This window comes from Liolophura sinensis, chromosome 6 (assembly GCF_032854445.1).
Source record: "Liolophura sinensis isolate JHLJ2023 chromosome 6, CUHK_Ljap_v2, whole genome shotgun sequence".
In the NCBI taxonomy this organism is placed as follows: domain Eukaryota; kingdom Metazoa; phylum Mollusca; class Polyplacophora; order Chitonida; family Chitonidae; genus Liolophura; species Liolophura sinensis.
The window spans coordinates 11,744,081-11,758,785 of NC_088300.1; the positions used below are offsets into that span (position 1 = coordinate 11,744,081).

General features: G+C 38.2%; 1 protein-coding gene across 4 annotated transcripts in view; it reads left to right on the top strand.

The window, feature by feature from the left end:
• Positions 1 to 14,705, top strand: part of LOC135468008 (protein unc-79 homolog) — a 117,243-nt gene that overhangs the window by 71,018 nt on the left and 31,520 nt on the right. The gene's annotated exons all lie outside the window — the stretch shown is intronic.

The following is a 14,705-nucleotide window of genomic DNA, read 5'->3' on the forward strand; positions in this document are numbered from 1 at the left end:
ACACACAAAGTAAACAGGACATCAAGTTTTTCATGGGTGTAAAATTTATGATCACAGCTGGAAATATTCAGTTTTGCAAATAGATGTTTTCAGCATTTAACTGACTACACACAGTGAACACATTTGGAAACATATGGGGGCTGTTATATTTATTCACTGTGCTTGTGAATGAGATGTATTCAGTTGTTACGATTTCATTTAAATGTGATGGGTTGAAACGTTGATTGATTCTATAAGGTATTTGCACAGAATAACTGACACAGATACTAAATATTACACCCATATACTATCATGTATCTATATATAGTATGTTACCCTCAAGGTTTTCTGGAGGTTAAGTGTTAAGTACAACGTTAAACCCCAAGCATTCATTCATTCATTCTGCTGGTTAAAAGTTAGTGATTGATGGTTTTTCTTACCTTGTAGATCTTATCTGGTGATTTAAAGTTTGCTTTGATGTACTTAAACCTATATAGAACAAAAGTTTTGTTTTTCTTCTCTTTATGCTGTATGTACAACTCACCTGTTAAAGTGTATGTATTTGCTCAGGTGTTATGATAACTGTCTTTGATGTTAAAACAATGACAGGTGAGGAGTCAGTTTCATGCCACTTTGATCTGTCCAGCAGATTTTGATAGTATATGGTTATCAGGGATATTAGTTACCTAGGTGTTCTGCAGAAGCGTGCAAGCCTGTTCATAACTGACCCCACACCTGGTCAGTGTGAGGGGAAGTCTCAAAAGCGGTCAGATAACCGGTTAATCTCTGAAGACTCCTGATAAAGAGCTGACCACTACATGGTCTGAAAAAGCTTGGAAGTTTGCTTGTCTATGTATAGGTTTGGAAGTAACTCTGGAACTAAAATCAAATTGTAAGCAAAAGAGAACCCTGTAGATGGGAATGTGAAGAAATGGCAACTATTATTACATAAATTTAATCCTGTGGGAGCTTTCCTTATAGCATTGGCTATGTTATCTAATGGGCAGTACTCACCATGGTACATGGCTAATACATGGTTAAGCCATAATCATTCATGCAGGGCTGAGAATTTTCAGCTCATTTTAGCTGATTTTAATGAAAGTCAGGATTCTCAAAGGGTCTAATCGTTGACCAAAATTGGTCAAATTAATTATTATTAAAGGGGGCCAGCTAGTTTAAAAAATTTCAGCTGATTTTGATGGAGAAGATACGCTTCCTTGTTCATTCTAATGGATGTGTTTAAGAGACCTTGATCAATGAAGTTGTGAGTTCTAATCTAGTTTATGCTGGCTTTGTGGATTTCACGGATATACATAAACCTGATTTTCAGTGCATAAGGACAGTATTATGGAATATGAAATAAAACAATAATCAAATAAATGAGTCCAATAAATTGGTTGTGTTAAGATTATTCTACAACTGGATAACATGTGGAATTAAAATATGTACAGGTTAAGTGTGGGTTGAAATTTACAACATCACAACATATGTCCATTTAATGAAATTTTAATTAATGCCATTTGAAATTAATAAAATAACATTCTCATCCCATTTTCAGCACTGCTCAAGACATGTATGTTTCAGTGCTTTGCCCTATGTTTCAGGGCTTTGCCCTATGTTTCAGTGCTTTGCCATAGCTTGAAAACGACGTGTGTGTAACAAGTTTGTCTTGTTAACAGTGATTTTCAAATTTGGAAAAATTACAGTTCTGCGGAAAAAAGGATTTTGAATGCTACCAAAATTAAGGAAAGATCTTGTATAACTGAAGAGAAAGAAAACAAGATTATTTGTTTTTCATTTAACTCACGTGCTGTACAAGTATATCTTACAACTTCATTTACAACATGTTACTGCTAAATAATTGCCTTGACCCTTTCTCCCTGTTAATTGTGTTGTACCTGGTGCCTATAATGGAACAAACACAAGAAACAAAAATGATGACATTTTTACATCATGAGGGGACCAATGGTGTTTGGATATCAAATGTTTAGAATATATTAAGTAAGTTTGTCCCAGAGCCCAGAGCTTTGCAAGATGTGGAATGTACAGTGTAAATGTTTATACATCTGGAGAGTGTCCAGCCTGGTCAGATTGCAATTGATCTGGTCACAGCCTTCTGCTCTGTCCAGCAGAGGGACATGTGCATGTAAGTGGTAGAGATGTTAAGCCTGTGCCCTCACCCATGTTGTAGAACAATAGGCTGTAAATGGTAAAGCCATTAGGGGTGTCACCTTGATATATACATTGTGTGATCTATCTGCCGAGATTACCCCAGCCCGTGACATGTGACAATTGGTGGGATAGGCCCCACTATGGCCAGCCCTTGATGAGCCTCACTGGGTGGCCATGAAATATGGCTGTGGTCATGCCTGTATGGTCAGACCTGAATGAACCAGATTTAAGTATAAAGCCAAGTGGCCTGCTAACTCAAATACAGCCAGTAAATAATGGCATGTCATTCTTGCAGGTCTAGAATTTGTCCCGGGGAACAGAGAGGCCAAATCCAATTAAAGAGAACCCCTCCAACATCCTTAGTAATCTTTATAAAGAATGTTTTAATTCTGTAATCCCTCTCTGGATTTTCTGATCACGGCTTTATCTGAAAAAGGTCAAAGAATATTGTGGCGGGGCCTTCCTGTAGCCCCTAGGGCAGGGATCAGTGGAAATCTTTGACCATCAAAGCTCTTCACCATTTCTCAAAATGTTGTCTGAAAGACATGCCTCCAAATCTTAAATGAGGCCCACACTTTGACGGGCCACTTCAATTGTGTGTTTCCCAAGCCTATGCTAACAATTTGCTCAGATCAAATCAAGGCTGGCTCACTAGCCTGTGACACAATAGGTTATAGTGGTTAATGGTTGCTGGTCAGTCATTGTGTGGCCCCTAACCACCTCAGTACTAAGCTCAACTGTGCACTCAGGTGAAAGAGTTGGACACACCTTCTACCATAATGAGCTATAATCCATCTGAAATAAGACACATCCTGCTTCTATGTCGGCAATAAAGACTTTCTGCCCTGCGTTTCCTAATGACTGTTTCTCAGCTTGGATTTTACGACTGACTTCCTCTAACAGGTGGTGTTTATTGGTTTATGTATTCTTATCCCTGGTGTAAAGCTACAAAAAATGGGTAAGGGATAAAGAGGTAAATAGACAAGAATTCAGTGCCACTGGCTTTGTTAGCTTTTTTGTTAAATATGGTGATATCCATTCAGATCTCAGAATGTATAATGCTTGCTTGCATCTATTATTGTTGTAAACTTTTCACAACTTTTCATCTTGTATGTTACATGCTGAACTTAATTAAACCATATAATATAAACTTTAGGTAATTATATATAGGGCTGACAAATAGGCACACAAAACCAGCATGAAAAGATTGTGATAATTACACGTAGTTTACACAGGTTTTATCTTGCTAAAAAAGATAGTGAATAACAATGAATTCAGGTTATACAACTTCATTTTACATTAGCTGGATAGGAAGTGGATAATAAGATTTCGCCTTACATATCAGTATGTACTATATGAAGTGCTTTAAGGTACATGGTGTAGGAAAGAAATTCGTGTAATTCTTCTGGGATATAGCTTAAGTTTGTGATATGCTTGATGGCTCTATCATGATCCTGATGGCTATGTTTCTGTCTATAGATACAGAACCATTTAGGACTTGTTTGCCAGGTATACACTGTCCCGGATACAATTTCAGTCCTTGGGATGAGTACAATAAAAGCCATTATAGAGCTGTGAGGGAGGACAGTCACTCCCACAGTATTGTGGTCAAACCTCAGCATTCATTTGAAATGTTTGGATGGGTCCTGGGACAATGCCACTAATAGCTAGTGGCCCTTTAAGGGAGCCCTCCACAAGAGGCCAGTCCTCCGTTGTTTGAGGTATCCCTTCCCCTCTGCAGACAGACTGTCCAGCAGCCTGCAGTTGGATGCAGGGCCAGTTTCTCTGCCTGTCCCACACCCAGGACAACTGTGAGAACAGGACATTGCCAGACACACACATGCTCTAACACTCTGGACCGGAGACCCTCAGTCTCTTCCAACCTCACTGAGCAAACTTGTGCTGACAGTCTCTTTATTTATGCCAATAGAACACTTTAAAAAATCGCACTTAAAACTTCTTATTTATAATCGGTGCATGGGAAAATTATTGACTCCACTTTATTTGTCCCAGGGCAAAGTATGTAAATATTTAGTGGTCCTCACTGAAGCAGGTTCCAGCTTTTATGTATTAAATGGCAGAGACAATGACAGGTTTTCATGTATGTAACCACAGATTTTAGGCTTGTGGAGAATAGTTTATTGGCCACTGTTTGATTGCCAGAGGTCTGTCTGGATTTTAGTGATATATTATGCATGTTGGAGCAAGCACATTGAACTGCATAAAACTGTCTCTGTTTTTACCACTTGAAAACAGTTCATTGTATTGAACCTTTTGCGGTTTGTGGATTGGTTATATAATTTGTGTAAAAGAATTAAGCAAATTTTAGAGATGTAAACCATTTTACTGTATTGTAAATTTTAGTGTTTTATTAAATGATCAGTTGTAATGTCTCTCCTTGCTCGCGGAATGTTCATGGTTTCAGAATTTGTTTCTCTACATAAAGGAATTCGTCATCTTTTTCAGTCTGGCAAAGTTCTTAAGCTCAAGAAATGTGGTTTTGTCTTGTACAGTTCTAGATGTAAGGTTTCACTGGTACATTTCTTCAGCTTATGAAATGAGATTTGTTCTTCATTGTGATGGAAGTTTATCTGGCCCAGGTCCTCAGCTTATGATATGAGTTTTGTCTAACACCTTGAATTTCCCTCATAGTTTCCTCCAACTGTACAGCTGAGACATATTGTGGGAAATGTGTTTCAGTTCTGTCAGTATTCTTAGTTACTCCAAATCAGAAATAGTCAGGACAAGCAAATGATTTTTCTGCCCATATGACTTTGCTTATACAGTAAGCTGCTTTTTTATCGTTGAAGCAGACATGAATTTTACTTTAAAGCTGCACGTGAATTATGAGTTGATAAGCAAATTTTTTAGTAGGTTAGGTGTTAATGTGCAGTGGCATGTGCAGTTAGCTGACAATCCCTAAACTATCCCCTGAGGTTCACAGGAGTCCTGGACTTCAGGGATATCTAGAACAGGAAATGCCTGTGGCCATGTTTGTCTCCCGGTGGTTTTCAGGAGGACGTTTGACTGACCTTAATATCATGCATGTATTTGAAAATCAGATCAGCTTCAACGTAATACACGTAAATAAATTCAGGGTAGGTTAAGGTGTGGAGGACTCCCTGTGATATGTAGAACCCATCATAATGCATATAGGTCACTAACTGGGTAGGTAGCATGTCTTCAGCCAGCCCTCTTCTTGATGTGTCCTTAGCCTCTGTACACACTGAGGTTTGTCAGGAACCTTGAAAGAGTGGTTGTTTCCTCCAGTCTCTGGCTGGTTGTTTGCACCTATAAACCGACTCCTACTATGTGCACCTTGGGCCTCCGTGGCTCAGTTGGTTAGCGCAAAGCACAGCGTAAAGGACCCAGGAGCCTCTCACTAATGCAGTCGTTGTAATTTCAAGTCTAGCTCATGCTGGCTTCCTCTCTGGGCGTAAGTGGGAAGGTCTGCCAGCAGGCTGCGGATAGTTGTGGGTTTCCCCCAGGCTGTGCCTGGTTTCCTTCCACCATAATGCTGGCCCCTGTCGTATAAGTCAAATATTCTTGAGTGTGGCAAAAAACACCAATGAAATAAAATAAATAAATACTATGTCACCTGTAAACCTGACACTTTCATCCTTGACCAAGTTACTCATTTTGCTTGATTCTGATGATCAAGTGATCTTAAAAAGCTATGTTGAGGTTTGTTTAGAAGATAGGATGATATCCTTCTAGAAAAATGTTAATTTTGGGAAAAAGAAGGAATGTTTTATGACGTTTATTGTCTGAAAAACACAGTTTTTTGAGCAAAATTTTAAGTCAAAGAGTACTCAAGTGCAACATCCTTGAGAACCATATTTCAGCTCTGATAATGAATCATATAACCTGTTTGATGTAATAAAATACTGCAGACCTGTCAGTGAATAATTTGGATTTGATTAATAGAATGAATGAATGATTATGGTTTCACGCCACCTCAGCTGTATTGCAGCCATATCTTGGTGATTGACCAGTGGAAAAATAAAGACATGTTCCGTGGAAGCTGGCAGGATATTTTGGATATTATTAATGATTTACTCTTTATAGAAATCCTTGTCATTGCCTTTTTTGCTATAACTGGAATTCAGTGCAAAAAGAAATTCCTGGACAAAACTCTGATTACCACCAGGCCTAGAACTTGACAGCTGGAGTAAAACTCACATTTCGTGATTCCTAGCTGAGCAATTCAAGAAGATTCAAGTTAAGCCCTTCTTGTTTCATTATGCTGTATATCTTTTTTCTTCTGATCAGCCATTAACATTGAAAACATTTGCATGTTAAGTTCACTCTGGCCAAGGTAGCTGGTGTTTGTTAGCATGAAACTGGAAAAGTATGACCAGATCTTCCGTACAGCTAAATAAGAATTTGATGGACATGTTTGGACAAGTTGCTGGCCATTGACCAGTTAAGTTCAGTTTATCTTTTACAAGTTTTACAAGTCTTGTTCACCAAAAATTCAGGTACTGCTCTATGATTTAAACATCTTCAGCCAGAATGTCCACTTCATGCTATATACTGCTTTAATTTGGCAGTTTGCTTTTGTTTTTTGTATACATTTAGAATACAACTCCAAATGTTACTTCTTTATGACCTCTGCAGGATGAAAGGGTGATGTGATAGTGTGTTCACATAAGGTACATACGTCAACTTTGCACATGTCACTTCATCTCTTTGTTGATAAACCATATAAAGTATTTACTTCAGTTATGCTAGCAGTTAGGTTCAAGAAAGCGAGGTTGTCATTTTGAAACCATGCATGTGTGATAGAGTTGTAAACAGAGATGTGTGTGTCCTGTGGCTTAAGATCTGGTGTCAAAGGCAGACACCCTCTTACTTAAGACATATTTCTCTTTGTGGACTCGGCACTGTTTGTTTTGAAGAATAGCACAAATTATTATGGCTGTTGTAAACATTGTAAGAATGGAAATGAAATCAGTAAAATATTGATCTTAAGAGCTTTATTATTATTATCCCAAAGTATAACTTCACCAAAAAAAACTTTCCTTAACTGATTTTTTTAAAATGATGATCCACTGACAGGAAATTTTTACATGTGACAAATGATGAGATGTAAGACCACATTTTGGCATTTTTCAGATTATCCATGAATAAACTTCATGGTACTACCCAGTCAGCAACAGTTTATGTTTTCCTCTATACTTTTAGTCATGTACATCCAACCCTTGATTTAATTGACAATTGAGCCTGCACACAGATTCTGTTATCTCTCTTGTGCTTTAGTGAAACCTGAATACTATTTTGATATGTGCACATTTTTCGAGACCAAATATTTCAGAAATCTGTATGGTATCATAGACTGGGTAATTCCATCTCTGTCCTGCTCTGATTATGGTGAAGATCTTCTCATGAGGCGACACAAATATTGGTGTTATCAGTGGTGTATATACCCAACCTGACATGCCTGTTGGGAAGACATCAGCTTGTGTGTGAACAGTGTACAAGCTGGTGGTTAATTTGTTTGGACGGTAGCTGTAGCACATTCCACATTGTGCAGCCAGACCTGCACCATGGACAAGTTCACATAGATTTAATTTCAAACATTCCTTGTGTTTTGGCTGAGTCTTATAGATCAGCTTTGCCTGGCCATACAGAATTGTAGGTCCTCTAAAGTTTCTGCCTGTGGGTATAACCGCTGTTTGCATGTAATTCGGCCGTACGTGGGAAGGTCTTCTAGCAACCTGTGGATGGTCATGAATTTCCCCTGGGCTCTGGCCGGTTTCCTTGCAGCATAATGCTGGCCACTGTCATAAAAGTGAAATATTCTTGAGTACGGCATAAAACACCAATTAAATAAATAAATATAACCCCAGAATTTGAAGTTGTTGTCTATCTGCTGTAGTGAAGATAAACGTAACCTTTAGATACTCGTCTACTTCTGATCATATCAAATCTGCCTCCTTCAAAGCCTTCTTGCATCTGTTGCTTGTTTTTATGTGTGGATTTGAGATAAGACATGCGGTATGTGATGCCCTTGCACTTGATGCCAGGCAGATTTCATGGTGTACATAGCAAGCTTGCATATTTGAAAGTTCAGCAGATTGCAAGCATTTTGTTTTTTTCTAAAAAAAATTATGTTATGTAACTGTTCTTGATGTTTGCATCTTTTTTTGACAATGTGAGTGTGAATCAAATGTATGCCCTCCGCCCCCTACCCCAATATAACTGGCTAAGGAAATGAAGGAGAAAGGCAATTTAACTTTGTTCACTTAAAATGCGAGTGAAGTCAAAATCAAGGTTAAATCTAAAGTTAGAGAAAGGTTGACATTATCTCACAAATATGCTTTTATGGATGAATAATCCGTAAGTTATGTTAAAGTTGTATCTTAAAAGCTTCAAGTAGGAATAGAGATATATGAATCTGAAAGCTTTTGAGTTCATGTGGCACTTGCATATATAATTTTCCCGTTTAGACAATTCTTAATGTTTACAAGTACAATTGAGTAGTTTGCGTTTAGAAGGGCTGATCATTTCATGTACATACTGAGTTCCCTCACTTTATAATTAACCTGTCTGGATGCCTTATGGGTGCCAGCTGTTTGGTAATGTCACCAGGGGTTATTACCTTTGTCAGTCATGATTCAAATTGCTAAGTGTTGAGGTACATAACCAACTGTTAGCCCTGTGCCACAGTAAACCATGAGATATGCCCCAGAGATAGTGGCCCGTATTGTGGGGGACATATCTAAGATGTTTGGGTGGGCTGGGGGCTGTGTTGTCTACAGTAGACTAATGGTACAGCTGCTTTGAGTCATTGAGATACCCTTGGGCTTACTGGGTTCAGAGCCTCTTTTTTTACCTATCTCCTATTGCACAAGTGAAGAGCATCCTTTGATTCTACCTGGCAGTGCATGGGGCGCTGTGTCAGCAGGGGATGGCCTTTAAACTTAAAAACACACATACCAAAACTCATTTTTCTACTAGCCGATTGCCATGGAAACGGTGTACTCAGCCAGACAATTCCAGAACTATTGCTCCTGCCATGCCAAAAGTGTTTTCCTGTGTAAATAATAACAGCATGAAGATGAGAGCTGTAGCAGACAAAAAAAATGGCACAAAACTCCATGGCATAGGTGTGTTGGTTAGGAGCTGGCACACAGAGCCACCTTTCCAGGTTAGGTTTCACCACTTGCTGCACATATTCCTCACCTTTCCTCCTAAAGTTTCCACAACATAGCAGGCAGATAGCTGAAAGATGAGTCTGCTCAGTGGCCAACAGTGGAGATGGCACCCTGCTACAACAACAGGCTATCTCTTGTGGGAAAATTCTGATATGGGCATGGGGGAAGACCTAGATTAAAATGCTGAGAAACAGACCAGTTGGCTCAGTATAATTTCTTACAAGCACCTGGGTATAACTTGATACAGGAAACAAGTGGATATTGGAAATGAAAAACGAACAGGACTAATTCTGAAGGGATTCATGTTTTTGCTATATTACCTCGTTCTTAATACCAGGCTTAATCCATGAAATCATGATATCCATGCACCCTTCTGGATTTGAATATACATGTACTTCTTAACTCACTGCCACAATTGACCAGAGGTGTTTCATCATAGCAGGTAGCGTTATTCTGTCTGTCTGTTCCTTAATCCTCTGCCTCATAAAGACAACAATTCTTAAACTCATAAAGTCAAGATTACCATATTTGTACCACACATCCACTTAGTTATTAAAAAAGCACCCCTGTCATTTTCAGCTGTTTTCGCCATTGATCATATAGGTAGCTCCACACATGTTTATACACCTGATTCTGTTACTTAAAGGAGATCCTCAACAACTTTATTTTCACACTAAAGTTCCCAGGATACAATATTTATGGCACATATTTATATTTATGGTCTGTGAGCTGCATTTAAAAAAGATAATATGTTAATTAGTTCCATTTTTAAAAACCAATAAAGCTGGATCATCTGACTGTCTTGTCTGTTGTGGAGCCCTTGACAGGTGAAGATTTGCTGGAATTATGTAGTGAAGAAACGACAAGCAACAGTTCATTTCTTGAAAAAGAATCAGTGTGATGCTCCGTTTTACACTATTTTGGTCGAGGAATGTTAAGTAACTTGCACAGTATTTTTAACTCCTCGTTAAGGAAAAAAGTACTTTATAGATTTAAGCGCAAATTGAAAGGAGCTTCATACACACTTTTTTACGTGGCCAAGAAGAGATAAAAATCCCTTATACCAGTAAATGTACATGTTCCATGTAGTCTCTACCATGTGGATCTTCTTCATAATTGAGAAGGTTTTATTCTTGGCAAAGTTTTTAATTGCCTCTTTTGTATTACAAAGAAGACTTTTTTGCTGTAAGAGCAAGGTCCTAATGAGTTCTGTTTCAAAAGTGAAATATTGTTGAAATTTCTATTTGATTCACTCATAAATATGCCCTTCTAGTGGATCTTAAAATGACATTACACAAGTAAAACAAAACAGAATTTGATCATGTCAAGGCAGATTAAAAGAAACAACAAATAATATAATGAAATATTTGAGAAGAACTGTGGAAGTAGACCTAAAACATTTGTTTGTAAGTGATAAATTCATAAATCCAATTTCAATGACTAATTCTTACTACACTATAGTGTGTGCCATGTTAGAGCAACCAAAAAAACATAATGTTGCGTCACCATATGCGAATATAGTTAAAAGGCAAAACAGGGTACAGGTGATGTAAGCAGAAACACTTGCGTCCTGAGGTTGTAGAAATAACTTGTGCCTTATTAGTTAAAATTGATAATGTAGCGACACTTTTTATTTTCTTACAGCAAAAAAGTGTGCATGAATTTGAAAATTTTTAACTATGATGTCTCAAAAGCAAAAAGGTATGCCTCTTAAACTGCATGTCTGATGCCTAATCAGTGGACACATACATTTAATCTGGTATTATCTTTTCTTTTATAATATACTAGTTTAGGTAAAATTGACATAGCTTGCATGGCCTGGAAATTAACATCCAGCTTATATCTCGAGCCAAACCCCCTTTGTTTCTGGACACATGGATAGAGTGGAGTACCTCCGTGGTAAACTGACAGACATGCTAAAGGCATTGCCATGCTGAGTTTTCATTGGGCTGTCAATTGTATATATAACTTTCTGTAAGCTGACAGTTTAAGCACAGAGAGCTCTATGCCCAGGCTGTCTGTTGGTGTATAGTTGAGGGGTGATAGATGATTTCAGATTTACCCTTCTCTGATAGTGTCCACTTTGGTGGTCTTACATCTACATCCTCTGTTTGAGAGCTGGCCTCGCTTGCTTTTCTGGGTTCTAGTTCTGTCAGGTTTCCATGCAGATCTCAGGCCATAATAGTGAAAAACACGAAATGAATTGTAGAATGGTTTTCTCTCCAGAAATAGGGATTTAAGTGATGAAATCCACAGACTTCCAGAAGCATGGCATCTGAATCCCAGAAGTGCTTAGCAGGTTCTGGTCGGCAAAAAAAATCTGTCATCAGTAATGGAAATTTTGTTCTCCTGGGACATACTGCTAAAAAGGAAACACATGTAATAAATTTCACATAATACAACTGTAACCTTTCTGTTAATTTTTTTAATATGGACTTGACTCTAAGCTAATGAATACAAGTGACAGGTGTAGAACAGAATTTTAAAGATTCTGTTCATGCATGCATGTATCCAAAAACAAGACTGGAGCGCTAGTTGTAAAGTGTGGTGGAATATCCATGACAAGCTATTGAAATCACATTTGCCGCACACACACACGCTTTTCCTTATTGAAAGAGAATCCAGGTGCCATTCATCAAGAATATACTCTGGTTTTCTGTTGAGAAGGATTTCAAAAGCAGTTGTTTGTCCATTACTGTGGTTGAAAGCCAGGTTTAAGAAATAAGATCAGGTTAATTTGTCCAATGTGGTCAAGTTTGTTAAGCCTTTCGCTTATTTCACGTTAGGTGCATGCAAAACATGTGAAATGTGTAAATCATTGTTGAATACCTCAACATCTGTTCGTAATGTAAATCTGTATTAATGGCTTTTGGTTTAAGAATGCATACATGCATTGCATTTATGTGCACATTGCAGCTGGAGTTGTTCCCCTTGAATTAGTAGAATTCCACATAAATTATCGGTCTCTGTTTGGTATCTCCAAAACAAGTTGACCTTTTATCACCACTTTATACATGTACTTCAGGTATGGAATGTGTCAAGGGAATTGTAACTACTATTACTACTACTACTATTGTAGTCTATTTTTTTCAGGGAGTCAGATTCACTTTCAAAATTTCCTTTAGCCAGTGACTCGTAACAACCCAAGATCTACACATTGACTTGTTGCAACGTCAGTATTATTACAAGGAAATTGCAGTTAGAATACATTTTCTGATTCATAATGTTAACCTCTGTAATCTTAGTTTCGACACCGAGATTTCACTGCCCAGGACATCATAATTCTTCAAAAGCAAGTTGCATGCTGGACAATGGGCAGGGAGAGTAATTTGTTTTACAATGGCTGCACCAACAAGCGGTTAGAACAAACTCCACACAATAACATAGCCTACACTACACTTTCTGGAAATGGACTACTTGGCTATAATTTCCTTACATCCATCTCTAAATCCATACCTGTACATGAGAAGGTCTGTCAACAACCTGCGGATGGGCGTGGGTTTTTCCTGGGCTCTACCTGATTTCCTACCACCCTAATGCTGGCCACCGTCGTATAAGTGAAATATTCTTGCATTGGGGATATGGCACTGACTTGCGAACTTGCGCTGAAAGCGTCACGTGATAATGGGCTGTCATGTCAAAAAAACCTATTAGCTCTCGTTAGTCAGTGTGGTTTCTTATAGTGGATATACAGATACTGATACAATAAATTAGATTTTGCGGTTTGTTCAAGTGTTTAACTGATGTATTTTGAAACACATTTATGTGTAGGGAACTGAGAATGGCTGCCAGTGTCAAAAAGCGTACACGTTGGGCAGAATACTACAGTAACTTGTCAGAGTGAGCTGTCAAGAGAAAGTGATTGCTTGAAGAAATATATTGTGACTTATTATTATTTTTCCTTAGTAAAGTCACATTTATTACAAAAATATCTTCTCAAAATCTGAATGAAAGAGTCTGTTATCAGTCAGAAGGTCCTGCTATGTTTGGTAAATTCTCTGATGTCGGTAGAGCCAGCTAGGCCCAATGGTTACACCCATGAAGGACAACGTCGAGCAGGGCCGCTAAAACACGACGCTTGTGTCCACGAACATCGCCTTGACCGAGCGCCAAACTAAAAGAAACATTGGCCTTCTGAACATGGAACATGTTTCTCGTTGTCACATCGTTTAATTCCGATGGTATGGGAGAGGTTTTGTGACATCGCTCTAGATAGCTGTAACAAGGCAAACTGGCGTAACCAGATAAGTGGCTGGGTACTGGCAATTATTAGCTATTTATTTTGTTAATAAGTGGTGCAGAGTTTTTTAAAATATTTTTAGAACATTTCTGGAATACTACTTTATTAATTAATTCAGCTTTAGTGGTTGACTTCATGTTCACTTCAACATTATGTCATACTAAAATGTGTAAAGAATTTTAAATATAACAGCAATCGATAGCACTGTAGGTAACTGGTGTCGCTCTCCATCAAAACTCTGCCCAATATCCAGCATGCCACTGGTTTTTTAATAATTATGATGTCACATGATGCAATGGGTTCTTGCCCTCAAAACCCAGCTTAGGGATTTTAACATTGTGAAGTAGAAAAAATGTTGTAACTTCATTTTCCTTGAAATAATACAGTCTTCCAACATATTCATGTGTAGATGTCCCTTGTGTTGCTGACTAAAAGCAATTTTGGTAGCAAGTATGACTGATTTTACAGAAAGCTGAGTATAGGCAACTGGATAAAAGAAGTAAGACTTAAGCTTTGGATATGTAAAAATTTGTTATAATTAATCTTGCCTTTCAGCTTTTAATTTTGATTTGTGTAGCTTTTCTTTTTCTTCCCACAACATTTTATTGTGGTTGAAGGGTGTTTCTCTGTCCTTAGAGTATTTATTAATTCTTCTCTCCATGGCTCAGTTGGTAAGCATGCTAGCGCAGTGTAATGACCCAGGAGCCTCTCACCAATGCCGTCGCTCTGAGTTCAAGTCCATCTCATGCTGGCTTCCTCTCCATTCGTACGTGGGAAGGTCTGTCAGCAACCTGCAGATGGTTGTGGGTTTCCCCCGGGCTCTGCCCGTTTTCCTCCCGCCATAATGCTGGCCGCTGTCGTATAAGTAAAATATTGTTGAGTACGGCACAAAACACCAATCCAATAAATAAATAATTCTCTTGAACATACATGTGCAGAAGCATATTGGTGCCACAGTGGGAATAAATTATAGGGAAAGAGTTAAAATTTAAGGATGAACGAAAAATGAAAAAGTTTTTGTGGGGAAAAAACTAAACGTTTTCCCCAAATTTTTATTTCACCATTACACCTAAAAGCTTTTGCACGATACTTATGTGAACGTAGTGATGTGTAATTCTGCTCCTTAACCAGTGACTTGTGTGTTGTATGTTTGC